We start from the raw sequence: 14,405 nt of genomic DNA on the forward strand, positions 1-14,405 counted from the left end.
CCACTGGAGAGCAGATCCTCTGATCCCTATGTCCGGCTCTAATCTATGGAGTAAAATACCGTGGTCGATAGTGTCAAAGGCTGCACTGAGGTCCAACAGGACCAGAATAGAAAGTAGTCCCTTTTCTGAGGCCAATAACAAGTCATTAGAGACTGTAACTAGTGCAGTTTCCGTACTGTGGTGAGGTCTAAACCCCGACTGAAAGTCTTCAAAGTGGCTGTTGTCCTGTAGGTGGCAGTAAAGCTGCTTAACTACAACTCTTTCTAGGATTTTAGAAATAAAGGGCAGGTTTGATATCGGTCTATAGTTGGCCAAGATGCTAAGATCCAAACTGGGCTTTTTCAGAAGAGGTTTAACAACTGCATATTTAAAAGACTGTGGCACGTAACCCGTTTCCAGAGAGGCATTTATCATTGTTAATATGGGATCATTAATTAGGGGAAAAGTTTCTTTAAAAAGTCTAGTGGGAATTGTGTCTAACAGACACGTTGAGGATTTGGAGGACGTAATAATTGATGTTATTTCCGCTTGATCCACAGCAGTGAAGCAGTCCAATGTTACAGAGGTTTCTATGGATGCCTCCACTTCTACCGCTTCAGCCTGCACTGGGCTGATAGTAGGAATAACTTGATTTAACTTATGTCTAATATTTGAGATTTTACTGTCGAAAAATGTAAGAAAATCATCAGAGCTGAGAGAAACAGGAACATGTGATTCTACTGAGCTCTGACTGCGAGTTAATTTAGCAATAGTGCTAAAAAGAAATCTTGGATTATTTCCATTCTCTGATATTAAGGTTGAATAGTACTGGCTTCTAGCTCTACGCAGGGCTTTTTTATAATTTAAAAGGCTATGTTTCCAGGTATTCAGAGACTGCTCTGAACCGGAGCGGCGCCATTCCCTTTCCAACTTACGGGTTTCTTGTTTAAGAGAACGAGTTTCAGCGTTAAACCACGGTGCTACTCGGTTTTGTCTGACGAACTTAGGTTTCAAGGGGGCAACAACATCGAGTGTACTCCTGAGGGCTTGTAAGGCATCATTAACAAAGTGGTCATTTATACTAGGACTGATGCTATGGGAGCTGGTCTCAGAGTATTTTCTCAGAATATCACTAAGTACTGGCTGAACTGTGTGTTTAAACTCAGACACAGAACGGTCAGTTAAGGTTCTTCTAAGCTGTTTCTTATTCACTGGGACAGAAGGATGTTCCAGTGTAAACTGGAAGGTAATCAGAAAGTGATCAGAAATGATGGGGTTAAGAGGAAGGACACTCAGCTGGCTGATCTCTATACCATGGGTTAGAACAAGGTCCAGGGTGTGCTTATGACAGTGAGTGGGTTCATTCACACTTTGGGTGAAACCAACATCATCTAATAAAGCTGCAAAAGCCTTTCCTAGGCAGTCACTGGGGTCATCAACATGAATATTAAAATCCCCTAATATTATAGTTTGATCAGAATCTAAGACAATAGTCGATAGGAAGTCGGAAAACTCAGTTAAAAATTCTGAATATGGGACGGGGGGGCGATAAATAATTATGAGTAAAACAGGTTTTGGAGTTTTCCTGTTTGGGTGACTTAAAGACAATATGATGTTTTCAAATGAATTATAAGCATTTTTAACTTTAGGGCTGAGAAGTAAGCTAGACTGTGATATTACTGCCAAACCACCTCCTTTACCTGAAATCCTGGATTTCTGATAGTTAGCATAAGTGGGGGGGGTCGCTTCATTCAATCTAACATAGTCATCCTGATGGAGCCAAGTTTCTGTTAAGGCTAAAAGACTAAGGTTTTTATCAGTAATTAACTCGTTGACTAAGAGGGACTTGGAGGAAATGGATTTAATGTTTAATAAACCGCATTCAATTACATCATAATTCTGTGTGTTCGTAGATTTAGAGAAGGCGTATGACAGGGTGCCGAGGGAGGAGCTGTGGTACTGTATGAGGTCGTCTGGAGTGGCAGAGAAGTATGTCAGAGTAGTTCAGGACATGTATGAGAGAAGTATGACGGTGGTGAGATGTGCTGTAGGTCAGACAGAGGAGTTCAAGGTGGAGGTGGGACTACACCAAGGATCAGCTTTGAGTCCTTTTTTGTTTGCTATGCTGATGGACAGGCTGACAGACGAGGTAAGACAGGAATCTCCCTGGACAATGATGTTTGCGGATGACATTGTAATTTGCAGTGAGAGTAGAGAGCAGGTGGAGGAACAGCTAGAGAGGTGGAGGTTTGCTCTGGAAAGAAGAGGCATGAAGGTCAGTCGTAGTAAGACAGAATACATGTGTCTGAACGAGAGGGATCAAGGTAGAAGCGTTAGGTTACAGGGGGCTGAGGTGAAGAAGGTGCAGGAGTTTAAGTACTTGGGGTCAACAGTTCAGTGTGATGGGGAGTGTGGAAAAGAGGTGAAGAGGCGAGTGCAGGCAGGTTGGAGCGGGTGGAGGAAAGTGTCAGGAGTGTTGTGTGACAGAAGAGTGTCAGCAAGACTCAAAGGAAAGGTGTACAAGACAGTGGTGAGACCAGCTCTGCTCTATGGGTTAGAGACGGTAGCAGTGAGACAGAGACAAGAAGATGATTTGGAGGTAGCGGAGATGAAAATGTTGAGGTTCTCCTTAGGAGTGACCAGGTTAGACAGGATAAGGAACGAGTACATCAGAGGGACGGCTCATGTTGCCTGTGTTAGCGACAAAGTCAGAGAAGCCAGACTGAGATGGTTTGGACATGTTCAGAGGAGGGATAGTGGATATATTGGTAGAAGGATGTTGGAGATGGAGCTGCCTGGCAGGAGGGCAAGAGGACGGCCAAAGAGGAGATACATGGATGTCTTAACAGAGGACATGAAGTTGGCTAATGTTAGGGTAGAAGATGTCCATGATAGAGTGAGGTGGAAAAGGATGATTCGCTGTGGCGACCCCTGATGGGAAAAGCCGAAAGAGAAAGAATTACATCATAATTCTGCTTGTGAGTACTGCTGTCTGTCACTTTAAGGTTTCTATGACGCGCTCCTTTCATTTGTCTTTCAGCACATAAGCTAAAGCTAGGACCTGCTTGACTTTCCCTGCATGGGTTTTGCACCGGCACTAACCCTAAGGGAGGCTCAGAGGAGCGTTTTACACTGCTGCTCTGCGCCCGGGTCTCGTCTCTGGATTGTCAGGTTAACAGACTAAGGCTAGCAGAAATGTTTCTAGAAAGAAGAGCGGCACTGTCCCGGGTGGGATGGACGCCGTCTCTCCGCATGAGACCGGGCTTCCCCCAAAACGCGCTCCAGTTATCCACAAAACCAACGCCGTTTTCTGGGCACCATCTAGAAAGCCAGCGGTTAAATGATGAAAAGCGGCTGTACATTTCATCACTGACTAAGTTCGGCAGGGGACCAGAGAAAATTTTTACAGTTTACACACCGAAGTTACGTTTAACTTAACCACCTCTGACTGTCTCCGTCGGGCATCATTACCGCCTGCGTGAATCACGACTCGACGGAACCTGGACTTATTCTGAGCTAACATCCTAATGTTCCCCTCGATGTCACCAACTCTGGCCCCCGGATAACACCTGACTGTAGCCGCTGGGAGCTCCACGTTTCTAACTTCAGAAGAGCCTATAACCAGCGTTGAGTGTTCAGCGGGTGTGTCGCCGAGGGGGGAGAACCTATTACTAACGTGGAGTCTCGGGTGCTCTAAGTTTTTGCGTTTAGCACTATGTTTCCTCCCAACCGGTACAAACCCCTGACTGTTTCCCGGCTGTTGGGAGGGCGCTGGGGTGCTAGCTAAGTTAGCCCTGGTAGCGTGGCCCGCGCTACGAGTAACGACCTGGCTAGCCGGCTTAGCTTCCACTGTGCGAAGCCGCGCTTCTTTTTTTTTTTTTTTTTTTTTTTTTAACTTGTCCTGTCCAACAGCTAGGCAGACAGATGAGAGCTGAGGGCCTCTTGGGTTGGACATATTTTACTTTAACAAGAGGGGTTATTAATCTTCAGACAAACCAAAGGTATGTCTGAATAAACCCCTTTTGTAATTGAGGCCAAACTTTATTAATTTCAAACATGTCTGAAAATCTTTGGTGTTGGACCGGACGGAAAAGGAAAGAGGGGAAGAAGAGAGAGGGACGTTAGAGAGAGGGGGGGTAGGGGGTGATAATAGGAGGGGAAGGGGGATAAGACCATGAAGCAGCATAAAGCAACAAGTTTACTGGTTGTTAATCATTATGGTAAGGTTCAAATGTAAAAAAAAACAAAAAAAAAGGGCGGAGCCTGTCCACACACACACTCAAATGTTATAAACACAGTTGCAAAATGTCCACCTGTCGACATGTACACAAAACAGATAGTGTTCACACGCATACTTATGCCTTAAAACCAACTAGTGTGAAATATTTCAGTCATTCAGTCTGTTGAGCTAACACCTGTGCTCAGGTGAGTGTTTATGTTCTTCTAAAATGGATGGTGGAACGTGAAAAGAAGGAGGGAGAGTGCCCAGCCATCCCCACCCCAAGACCCCCACCGCACCAGCAGCGGCAGCCGGATTCCCCCCAACGCCACACGGGAACCGGCAGGGAACAACCGCCGCCCGGGCGACCAAGCCCGCCACCCAGGCCAGGGCCAGCAGGGCCGCCGCAAGGCCCCCAGAGCCAGAGAGCAGGGAGGCACGGAGGGAAAGAGGGCGCCGCCCCAGCCCAACCAGGAGAGCAGCCCCCCCGCCGCGCCGGGAGAACCCAACGCAGGGCCCCACCGGAGAAGGACGCCCACAGCCCCAGACGAGCACCCCACCACCACCCAGGAGTTCCGGGCATCCCCCCGCCCCAACCCCAGGTACGGGCCAGGACCCCCCAAGGGAGACCCACTCCGCACTCCAGGCAGCCACCCGCCCGGCCCACGGTTGGTCGTGCTAATAAAAGCGAATATTCTTCCTCTTTCGGCTTCTCCCATCAGGGGTCGCCACAGCGAACAAGTCGCATGGTAAATTTGGCAATGTTAACCCTCAGAGCCCCACAAAGCCTTGGCAAATTTAAAAAAGGTTTAAAAAGTTTCCTTTTTAATAATGCTTTTTAGTACTTTCATTGTTGTTTTATTTTTGTCTTACTTTGTTCTTATTGTAAACCATTTTTATTTCTGCCTCCATTGTAGCGCTTTGAGATTTTATCTAAAATGTAAAGCGCATTCTAAATAAAATTTATTATTATTATAATTATTATTATTATTAAAAATTTGTTTGCTGATTTGCTGATAGTCACATCATCACTGACTTTTCAAGGAATTTTTTATAGTAAACTTTTTATAACAAAGAAAAGCTCACAAATGATCCCTACAGTAGCTCCTCCCAGCATGCTTTGCTCTGATGGTTTTATTTTCCTGCAGAATAAATCCCAGAAGAAGAAGTCCAACTCAATCCAACATTTCTAAACCACTGCAGATCTGTCCTGATATGGTGTGTAGCCCACTAGACTGAGCCGGGCTTCTGCTGTGTATCTTGTGCTGTCTGCTGAGCGCTGATAAAGATGTATGTTGTCAAGCAGAGGGTTTGATCTACTGTGTCTATCTCGACAAATAAGCAGCCAGCCAGCCAGCCAAACGGCTGAAGAAGAGTGAGAAGATCAATACTAACTTGGTTCTCCGGTTAGATCATTTTTTATACCGTTAGGACCTGCTGATGGGAGAGTTTTTTATATTTAGAGTAAAAGAGTTTGGGATACGTGAGAATTCTTGTGCTTAAGTGGCACACACATGTGAAGCTTTAATTACAAGCTAATATCCCCCTTCAGTGGTAAAATTTATTGCAATTTTGACATGTAAAAACTGGGTTTCTGGTTATATGAAGCTTTTGTGATTTCCATTTTTATAGCTCGTTGCGTTGTTTGAACTTCTGTACGAACTATTTTGACATATTTTTCTGATGCATCTATTGTTTTTATGTGAATGTCTGTTGTGTTGTACTGTGTAGAACTTTTTTTTAGGCCTTATTGTCACGATGTGGGGGTGGCTCGAGAGCCGGTAGGACCCAGAAGCAGAGGCGGAGGCACGAGGATCAGGAACTAGTGGGTTTAATACAAGAAAACAAACAAAAACCGCTGCAGAGCAGGTTCACAGAACAAAAACAAAAACTTACTTGGCGAGGCATGAAACGTGGACGAGGCAAGAGACAGGACCATGGACTAGACAGGACATGAACACCATAACAGAGGTAATGAACCAGCTCTGCAGCGCTTTTTGTTTGTTTTCTTGTATTAAACCCACTAATCCCTGATTCTCGTGCCTCCGCTTCTGCTTCTGGGTCCTACCGGCTCTCGAGCCACCCCCACATCGTGACAGAATGAACCAGCCATTTTTCCTGGACCCAGCGAGAATGGACCAGCCTTATTTTCTGGACCCAGCAGAGCAGGACATGTGGCTGCTAGAGGCCTACTGCCAGGAAGCCGAGCGTACGAGGTCTTATTGGGTCTTCGACCAGGCCCAGTTCTCCTCGTATGCCTGGAGTGGGAGCCCCCTGGACTTTACTGGGAGCCGTCTCGCCATGAGGGGGGGTCGTCGTCCCCGCCGTCCCCTACAGCCACGCCCAGTGATGGTCACGGACGCACCACAGTCACGCCCAGTGGTGGTCCCGGACGCATCACAGCCACGCCCAGTGGTGGTCCCGGACGCATCACAGCCACGTCCAGTGGTGATCCCGGACGCATCACAGCCACGTCCAGTGGTGGTCCCGGACGAACCCCGACCCGTCCCGGCTCCCAGGGGGGTGCCACCTGCGCCCCGACCTGTTCCGGCTCCCAGGGGGGTGCTGCCTGCGCCCCGACCCGTTCCGGCTCCCAAGGGGGTGCCGCCTGAACCCCGACCGGTCCCCGCTACCAAGTCCACGCCAGAGCTCGGCTCCACGCCTGACCCGCCGGCCGACTGCTGGCCCGACCCGCCGGCCGACTGCTGGCCCGACCCGCCGGCCGACTGCTGGCCCGACTCCTCCAAGCCTGACTCCATGCCCGACTCCTCCAAGCCTGACTCCATGCCCGACTCCTCCAAGCCTGACTCCATGCCCGATGACCCCAAGCCTGACTCCATGCCCGACGACCCCAAGCCTGACGACCCCAAGCCTGACGACCCCAAGCCTGACGACCCCAAGCCTGATGCCTCCACGCCTGATCTGCCTCGCCGGACCGCTTGGCCCCCCGGCCGTCCTCCGGACCTGCCTCGCCAGACTGCTCGGCCCCCCGGCCGTCCTCCGGACCTGCCTCGCCGGACGGCACGGAACCCCGGCCGTCCTCCGGACCTGCCTCGCCGGACCGCTCGGCCCCCCGGCCGTCCTCCGGACTCTTTGGACAATTATGCCCGTCGAGGTTTGTCCTCCGGGCCCCCCCCCCCTTAGTTGACTTTTGGAACCTCAGAGCGGTTCCTTGAGGGGGGGGGGTACTGTCATGGTTTTAGTTTGTTATGTCTTGTTTTTCGTTTGAGTTTGTTCTGTCTTGTTTGGTTCTGTTTCCTGTTTTATTTTGAAAGGTTTTCTGTCTTGTCTTGTTTCTTGAGTTTTACTTCCTTTGGTCCCCATCTGCCCTGATCATGTTCACCTGTGTCTTGTCTGCCCTGTCTGTATTTAAGTCTTGTCTCTGCCTTCCTCCTGTGCTGGTCCATTAGCTTTTGTCATGGTGTTCATGTTTTCATGTCATAGCATCCTCGTTTCATGTCCCTTGCCACGCCACAGTGAGTTTTTGTTTTGTTTTTGTCATCCTGCTCTGCAGCGCTTTTGTTTTGCATTAAACCCCCTTGCCCTTGAACCTTGTGCCTACGCCTCTGCATTTGGCTCCTACCGGCTCTCGAGCCACCCTGCATCGTGACACTTATGTCTCTACTTAATCTGTATGTATATTGCTTCTTTATCAACAAGAAGGCTTGGGGACTATAGATGAATGATAACCTTCTGGCTAGTTCTAGATTATTTTTAACCAATGTTTTATATGTTATAAGAAATTGGACTGTCCCTTTAAACAATAACAAAAATAAAAAAAATCAAATCAAACCAAACCAAACAAAAAAATCAAATCAAATAAAAAATCTAACAGAATCAAATCAAATCAAACCAAACCAAAAATCTAATCTAATCTAATCTAATCTAATCAAAAACACATTCTTTTAAAAAAAAAGCCCTTGTCATGCTGTACTGTCCAATGATTTACACTTAAAGACAAAGTGACAAACAAACATAATTTAGTCCTAAAATGACCCCTTTAACTGCCTGCTAAATCAACCTAGCACATGAAGAAACCATTTTACTGAAAACATTAATTGTGTGCATTACTCCTCCAAGTGAATGAGCAGCAGAAAAAAAACTTTGTTTTTATTGTTTTTGTCTTCATGGGGTAGGTTAAGGGTTAATACCAACCCTCCCCTTTGTTCCTGTCCCCTTTCCTCCATTGACACATACACCCTATGATGACCCTACACACACAAAATACTGGTATGAAAACATGACAGTAATTATAACAGAAATCTGATATAGAGAAAAAATTCTCCAAAATATATTCTTAAATTAGCTTTTGGTTTCATTAGTTGTGATTTTGGAGTAAAAAAAAGACACTTTTGCAGAGCAAAGTTGTTTCGGATATGAGAACTGGACTATGAGGGTTTGACATAATCCTTAGAAAATGCTTTACTTAAGGCTCCAACAGCTTATTTCCAATTAAATTAAGTAAATTCTATCGGCATTTATGTGCAATACAGTTGTGCCGTGTTAGACTGCAGTGATTGATACGAATTGTTCTGATTCATTATTTCTTTGTCAACCCGCCTCGCCAATCAGGAGAGAGTTTTTTAAGGCCACACCCCCACCACTTGAAAGAGGAAAATATATATGAAAAAATAGAAGTCTATGGGATTTTGGCTACTCAACCCAGCGGCTACTTCCTTTTAGGAATACAAAGGGGAAGGTGTCACTCAGTCTAGTTCTCATATACAGTCAATGTGTGCCATATATTGATCGCTTTCATGCCACAACCCAAATACAGCAGAATTTCATGCAAAAGGAAGCCTCACCAAGTAATGAGTTTGTAGAAATTTTCAGAATCAGACATTTGCTCTAAAAAATAACCTTTATGATTGGTCTGATGTGATTTTCTCACGTTCAGAGTCTAAATCACTACAATTACAAAAAATAAAAGCTTGAAATATTTCAATCTGTAATGATTCCAAATAAAATACAAGTTTCACTTTTTGAAGTGACCGATGGTTTCTCTAGATGTACCTGTATAGATCTTGTTGCTGAAACTATATCGAGATCAAAGCAATACGTTTTTTTTTAAATCTTTTTTATATTTTCTGAAAAAAGAGAATCGTAGGGCAACACCTGTTGCTGTTTCCTCTTTAAGAAGTCTGGAAAACAGGAAAACCCCATCCATTCCTTTGTCATAGCAACCTGTCTTTTCAGGTATCCATCAACTTCCACACAAAGAGAGCATCCATTCAACGGCATTCCTCTATTTAATGCATGACAGATTGTGTCCTCGTGTCATTTTTCCAGAAAGGGAAGCCGGCGGTGCCACAGGGCTTGACAAGTCAGTGAAAGATGTTGCACTCATCACCCTTGCAGGGATGTTTGAACTGTCATAAATGCTGGATGTCTCACACTGTGGGGTGCCTCTGCATGCATGGCATGATTTCAGTCTAACAACTTAAGCAGGGACAAGGCATGTGCTGTGTGCAAGTTTTCCGTAAAAGGCTCAAGTAACTTTCTTTCCAGGAAAAAACGGGCTTTAGCACTGTAGACTGCTGAAGCATTGATCATAGGATCAAATGATCGTACAAGAGGTTGACCTGTATGGGTGCCGCAGGTTTATGGGTTGTAGACAGAAGCTGTTGGATCTTAAGGGGAGCACAGGTGTGTCTTCCATTTAGTTCCCTACGGGCTTTTGAGGCCACCTTAAGGGACATCATGAAAATGTAGCGTACCATTGTCATGCTTGTGGTAAGTGTACCGTGAAGTATTTGTAGGAATAATGTTACACACACTTATGATGATGTATGGGTTTGACGGCGTAGGTTTGACAAAATGAAAAATCCCTTTTAATCTACTTCTCCATTATTTACCCTTATGTTGTGTTAAGTGTTCCTTACAACCGCAGCATGTTTGAAGAAAAAATTGTGCACCCTAAAGCTCACCAAGTGGTCTACGACCTTGATCGCTCCTGCAGGTCACCTACGAGACAATTTTTTTGCCTGCATCCACCCTTAACTTGTGACTAAGGCCTGAGAGTTCGCTTTGTGGGAAAATGTCAGACATCTATTTGGACAGAAAGCGAGCCGTTAAGGTTGATAATTTCAGACAAAATTGTTTTGTATTAGAAGCATCACATTTGGCATGGATGTACCTTACAATCTCGTTTTAGAAAAGTACATTAGCCACAGGGAAAATCCAAAATGGTGGCCATTTGAAGAGAAACAGAATTTCAATTTCTATGTACGTGAAAACATTATAGAGATTGACAATAAAGTTTACTTTGACTTTGATTTTTTAAGGTGGTAGCCATACATTCAATTCGTACTTTGGCCTCAGAAAAGGGACTACTTTCTATTCTGGTCCTGTTGGACCTCAGTGCTGCCTTTGACACTATCGACCACGGTATTTTACTCCATAGATTAGAGCAGGACATAGGGATCAGAGGATCTGCTCTCCAGTGGTTTAAATCCTATCTGTCTGATAGGTATCAGTTCGTTAATGTAAATGGCCATTCCTCTCAGTGCACTCGAGTCAACTATGGAGTCCCACAGGGCTCAGTCTTGGGACCGATCCTGTTTACGCTTTATATGTTACCCCTAGGAAACATAATCAGGAAACACAGCATTAATTTTCATTGTTATGCCGACGATACGCAGTTGTATTTATCCATGAAGCCTGACCAGAATGACCAGATAGAGAAACTGAACGCCTGCATCAGTGACATCAAGACCTGGATGACAATTAATTACCTCCTCTTGAACCCAGAAAAAACTGAGGTCATTATACTTGGTCCTAAAAACCTCAGAGATACTCTGTCTGCTCAGATAGTCTCCCTGGATGGCATAAGTATAGCCCCCAATTCCACAGTTAGAAACCTTGGGGTTTTACTTGACCAGGATTTATCATTTAAGGCTCACATATCTCAGGCATGTAGAACTGCCTTTTTTCACCTGCGGAATATTGCTAAGATCAGAAATATACTTTCTAAGAGTGATGCTGAAAAACTCATCCATGCATTTGTTACGTCGAGGCTGGATTACTGTAACTCCTTGTTAGCAGCGTGTCCTAAGAGTTCCTTAAGAAGTCTCCAGCTTGTTCAGAACGCAGCAGCTAGATTGTTAGCTGGAACTAGCAGAAGAGATCACATCACTCCTGTGTTAGTTTCGCTCCATTGGCTCCCAGTTGATTCTAGAATTAAGTTCAAGATCCTCCTGTTAACCTATAAGGCCTTACATGGAATGGCCCCGTCCTATATTAAGGACCTCATAGTCCCTTACCAACCAATCAGAACACTTCGTTCGCAAAATGCAGGACTGCTTGTGGTTCCTAGAATTAGTAAAAGTACGGTTGGAGGTAGAGCGTTTAGCCACCAAGCCCCTGTCTTATGGAATAAACTCCCAGCTCATGTAAGAGAGGCCGACTCAGTTTCTACATTCAAAGCTAGACTGAAAACATTCCTCTTTGGACAGGCTTATTGTCAGACTAGCTAGTATTCAGAGATTATTTAACTTAATGTTAGTTTGTTTAAATTAAACTTAATAATAACTATTTCTTTTAAAAGGCTGCTAGAAGTTGAAGCTGGGGTAACTATGGTGCACTGGGGTTCTGTCCTCTTTCCTTTTTTACTTCTACCCTTCCTCTCCTCTATTCTTGATCATAATTTATCATTTAGTTCTCCATGCCTCTGTTTGGTGCAGTGCGATTCATGTATTGTCCCTCTTTTCCTCTCCCCTCCTGGGGAGTGGGAGTGCTTCCAGACTCCAGTTGGCTCATCCGTGCTCCAGTTCCTGACCGTTTACCTCGCCTTTGCTCCTGCTCCTACACCTGGCTGTGGATCCTGCCTCTGGCTCATCTCTGGCTCGTCTCTGCTCTGTACCTGACCGAGTACCTCGTCTCTGCTCCTGCTCCTACACCTGGCTGTGGTTCCTGTCTCCGGCTCGACTCGCGCCTTTGACTGTCCCCACAACCACGGCTGGATGAAGCTCGTCTGCTGGACTTTTATATATGTAGTTGTAGATTTAGATAAGTTAATTCTTCTCTAAGAGTTCTGGTAAATCGCCTGTCCGTCCTGGGGGAGGATCCCTCCTTCATGTGGGCACCCCTGAGGTTTCTTCGTTTTTTCCGGAATCCGGTTTTTTTGGGAGTTTTTCCTTACCGCGAAGGGGGGTCTAAGGGCAGGGATGCCAGTATAGCTTAGTCAGTTTGTTAGTTCATTTTAGTATTTTTCTATTGAACTCTTTGTATTCGTGATCCTTTTGATTTCATGTTTTACTTCGAAGACCATCGAGACGACTGTTGTTGTGATTTTGGGCTATACAAATAAAATTGAATTGAATTGAATTACAAAGAATATTAAATGTCTATTTGCCCCAGTCTCAATAATATGGGAAGTTCACGCAGTCTTTAAACTTGAGGGGTACTTACAGAATAATATTACATGTACCGTAAATTCCGGACTACAAAGCGCACCCGATCACAAGCCGCACCCACCCATTTTCACGTGTTTAATTAGTTTTATACATACACAAGCCGCGTCAGAGTATAAGCCGCACATGTGTTAGGCGATATTGTCATCCTGACAGATCACGGCCAGCATCCCAGAGTGTGTGCAATTCATTAGCACATTGTGGGTGGTGCCAGCTTTGCCTCTGGCTCATGTATTTGAGTGTATCGACATCTGTCAAACAGCATGGACCTTTATTCTGTTCACAAGTTCCTCAGTTATGGTGTTTTTATTTCATTTTTTTTTTACTTATTGACAATCTAGGTATCATACATAAAATTACAAACAGTAACCATATAATCAACATTACATCCCTCAGTTATGATGAGGAAATTTACATCCGCGATTCCACATTTCCCATGAGTCTTAGGGGCTAAAGGCGGGGCCAATGCCCGGCTCGCCATTCTGTTGTACGTGTTTAAGAATGAGCAAATATCAGCAGTGCATGGAGGGGTGAACGGGTACAGCTCTCCTTCCGCTTGTGTCGCGGCAGCGTTATGGGAGTAACAGGGCTGGTTAAAAAACACACCGGTAAGATACAGCAGTGGCGACTGAAAAGCGCGCGCATCAGCGTGATACGCGCGCCTCAGTACGGCGCGTGCGTCAGAATTCAGAAGCCTCTGCACTCCGCGGACGCCTCTGCGCTCCGCTCCCGCCCCGCGCGCTCCTTGTCTCCCCTTCCTATCTACTCCGACAGCTCTGGCCAGGGCGGCTTCAAGGAGGAGCACTTCGTCCCCGTTGCGCCGGTGGATGGAGCAAATCGTTTCTGTGCAAAGCAATCGGACTTAATACTGTACGTTTTGTGTATGAGGGGCGGGTGCGTTGTTACGTGTGGGAGCCTTCAGACTGCCATCAGCCCCGCAGATCAATCAGCAGGAGAAGATGTCTCCAGCTCACACGGAGGCTGTGAGCTTTTCAAAGCAAAATTCCGCTTTTACGGTTTCCTTAGAAACCGTAAATGGAGTGTAAATTCACTCCATGCGCTGTTCTCTCCGTCACGCAGCTGACCGGCTTTTCCAAACCCGTTGGTGACGGTGGACTTTTTCACACTGCTTTTAACGATTGCTTTTAACTTGAAAGCTTCATCATATTGTAACGGCGATCTGGTGCACGTTGGGTCTAATGGCACCAAAGGATTCTGGGATGCGGCCGGGCATGCGTGTTTCGTTTTGTTGAACCATGACTGAAGTGTCTAAGACCTGAAGTCAAGTCCATGCTGTTTGGCTGCTTAGAGGTGTGTTGAATATAAATGCCTTGTGCTTGGTGTTAGATAAAGAATTCAAACTATTCACTGAGTTCGAAAGTACGTACATGGCGGACGCTAATTAAATCCATAAATTAGAGGCGTCACTGAATAAGCCGCAGGGCTGGAAGCGCAGGAAAAAAGTAGCGGCTTGTAGTCCGGAAATTACGGTATATTATATATATTTTGAAATCTTGGATTTTCTTGTGGCTAAGGTACACCATGCCAAATTTAGTACCATAAAATGCACAATTATTTTAATAAACTAACTAACATTTTTTAAAGCTTTGTTTTTGAAAATATATTTGTGTTGTAGAAGTTATGAATGTGACCAACCCAAGCTAGATAGGAGCCAACTTGTTTTTCATTGTTGTTATCTGACCTTTTCTTATTGACATCATAATTCTGAATTAAGCAAATGTAATGATACTTTCTGTTATTGTAACCCTTTAACATCTTAGCCGCCGCCAGCGACG

The sequence above is a fragment of the Oryzias latipes genome, chromosome 20 (genome assembly GCF_002234675.1).
Source record: "Oryzias latipes chromosome 20, ASM223467v1".
NCBI lineage: Eukaryota > Metazoa > Chordata > Actinopteri > Beloniformes > Adrianichthyidae > Oryzias > Oryzias latipes.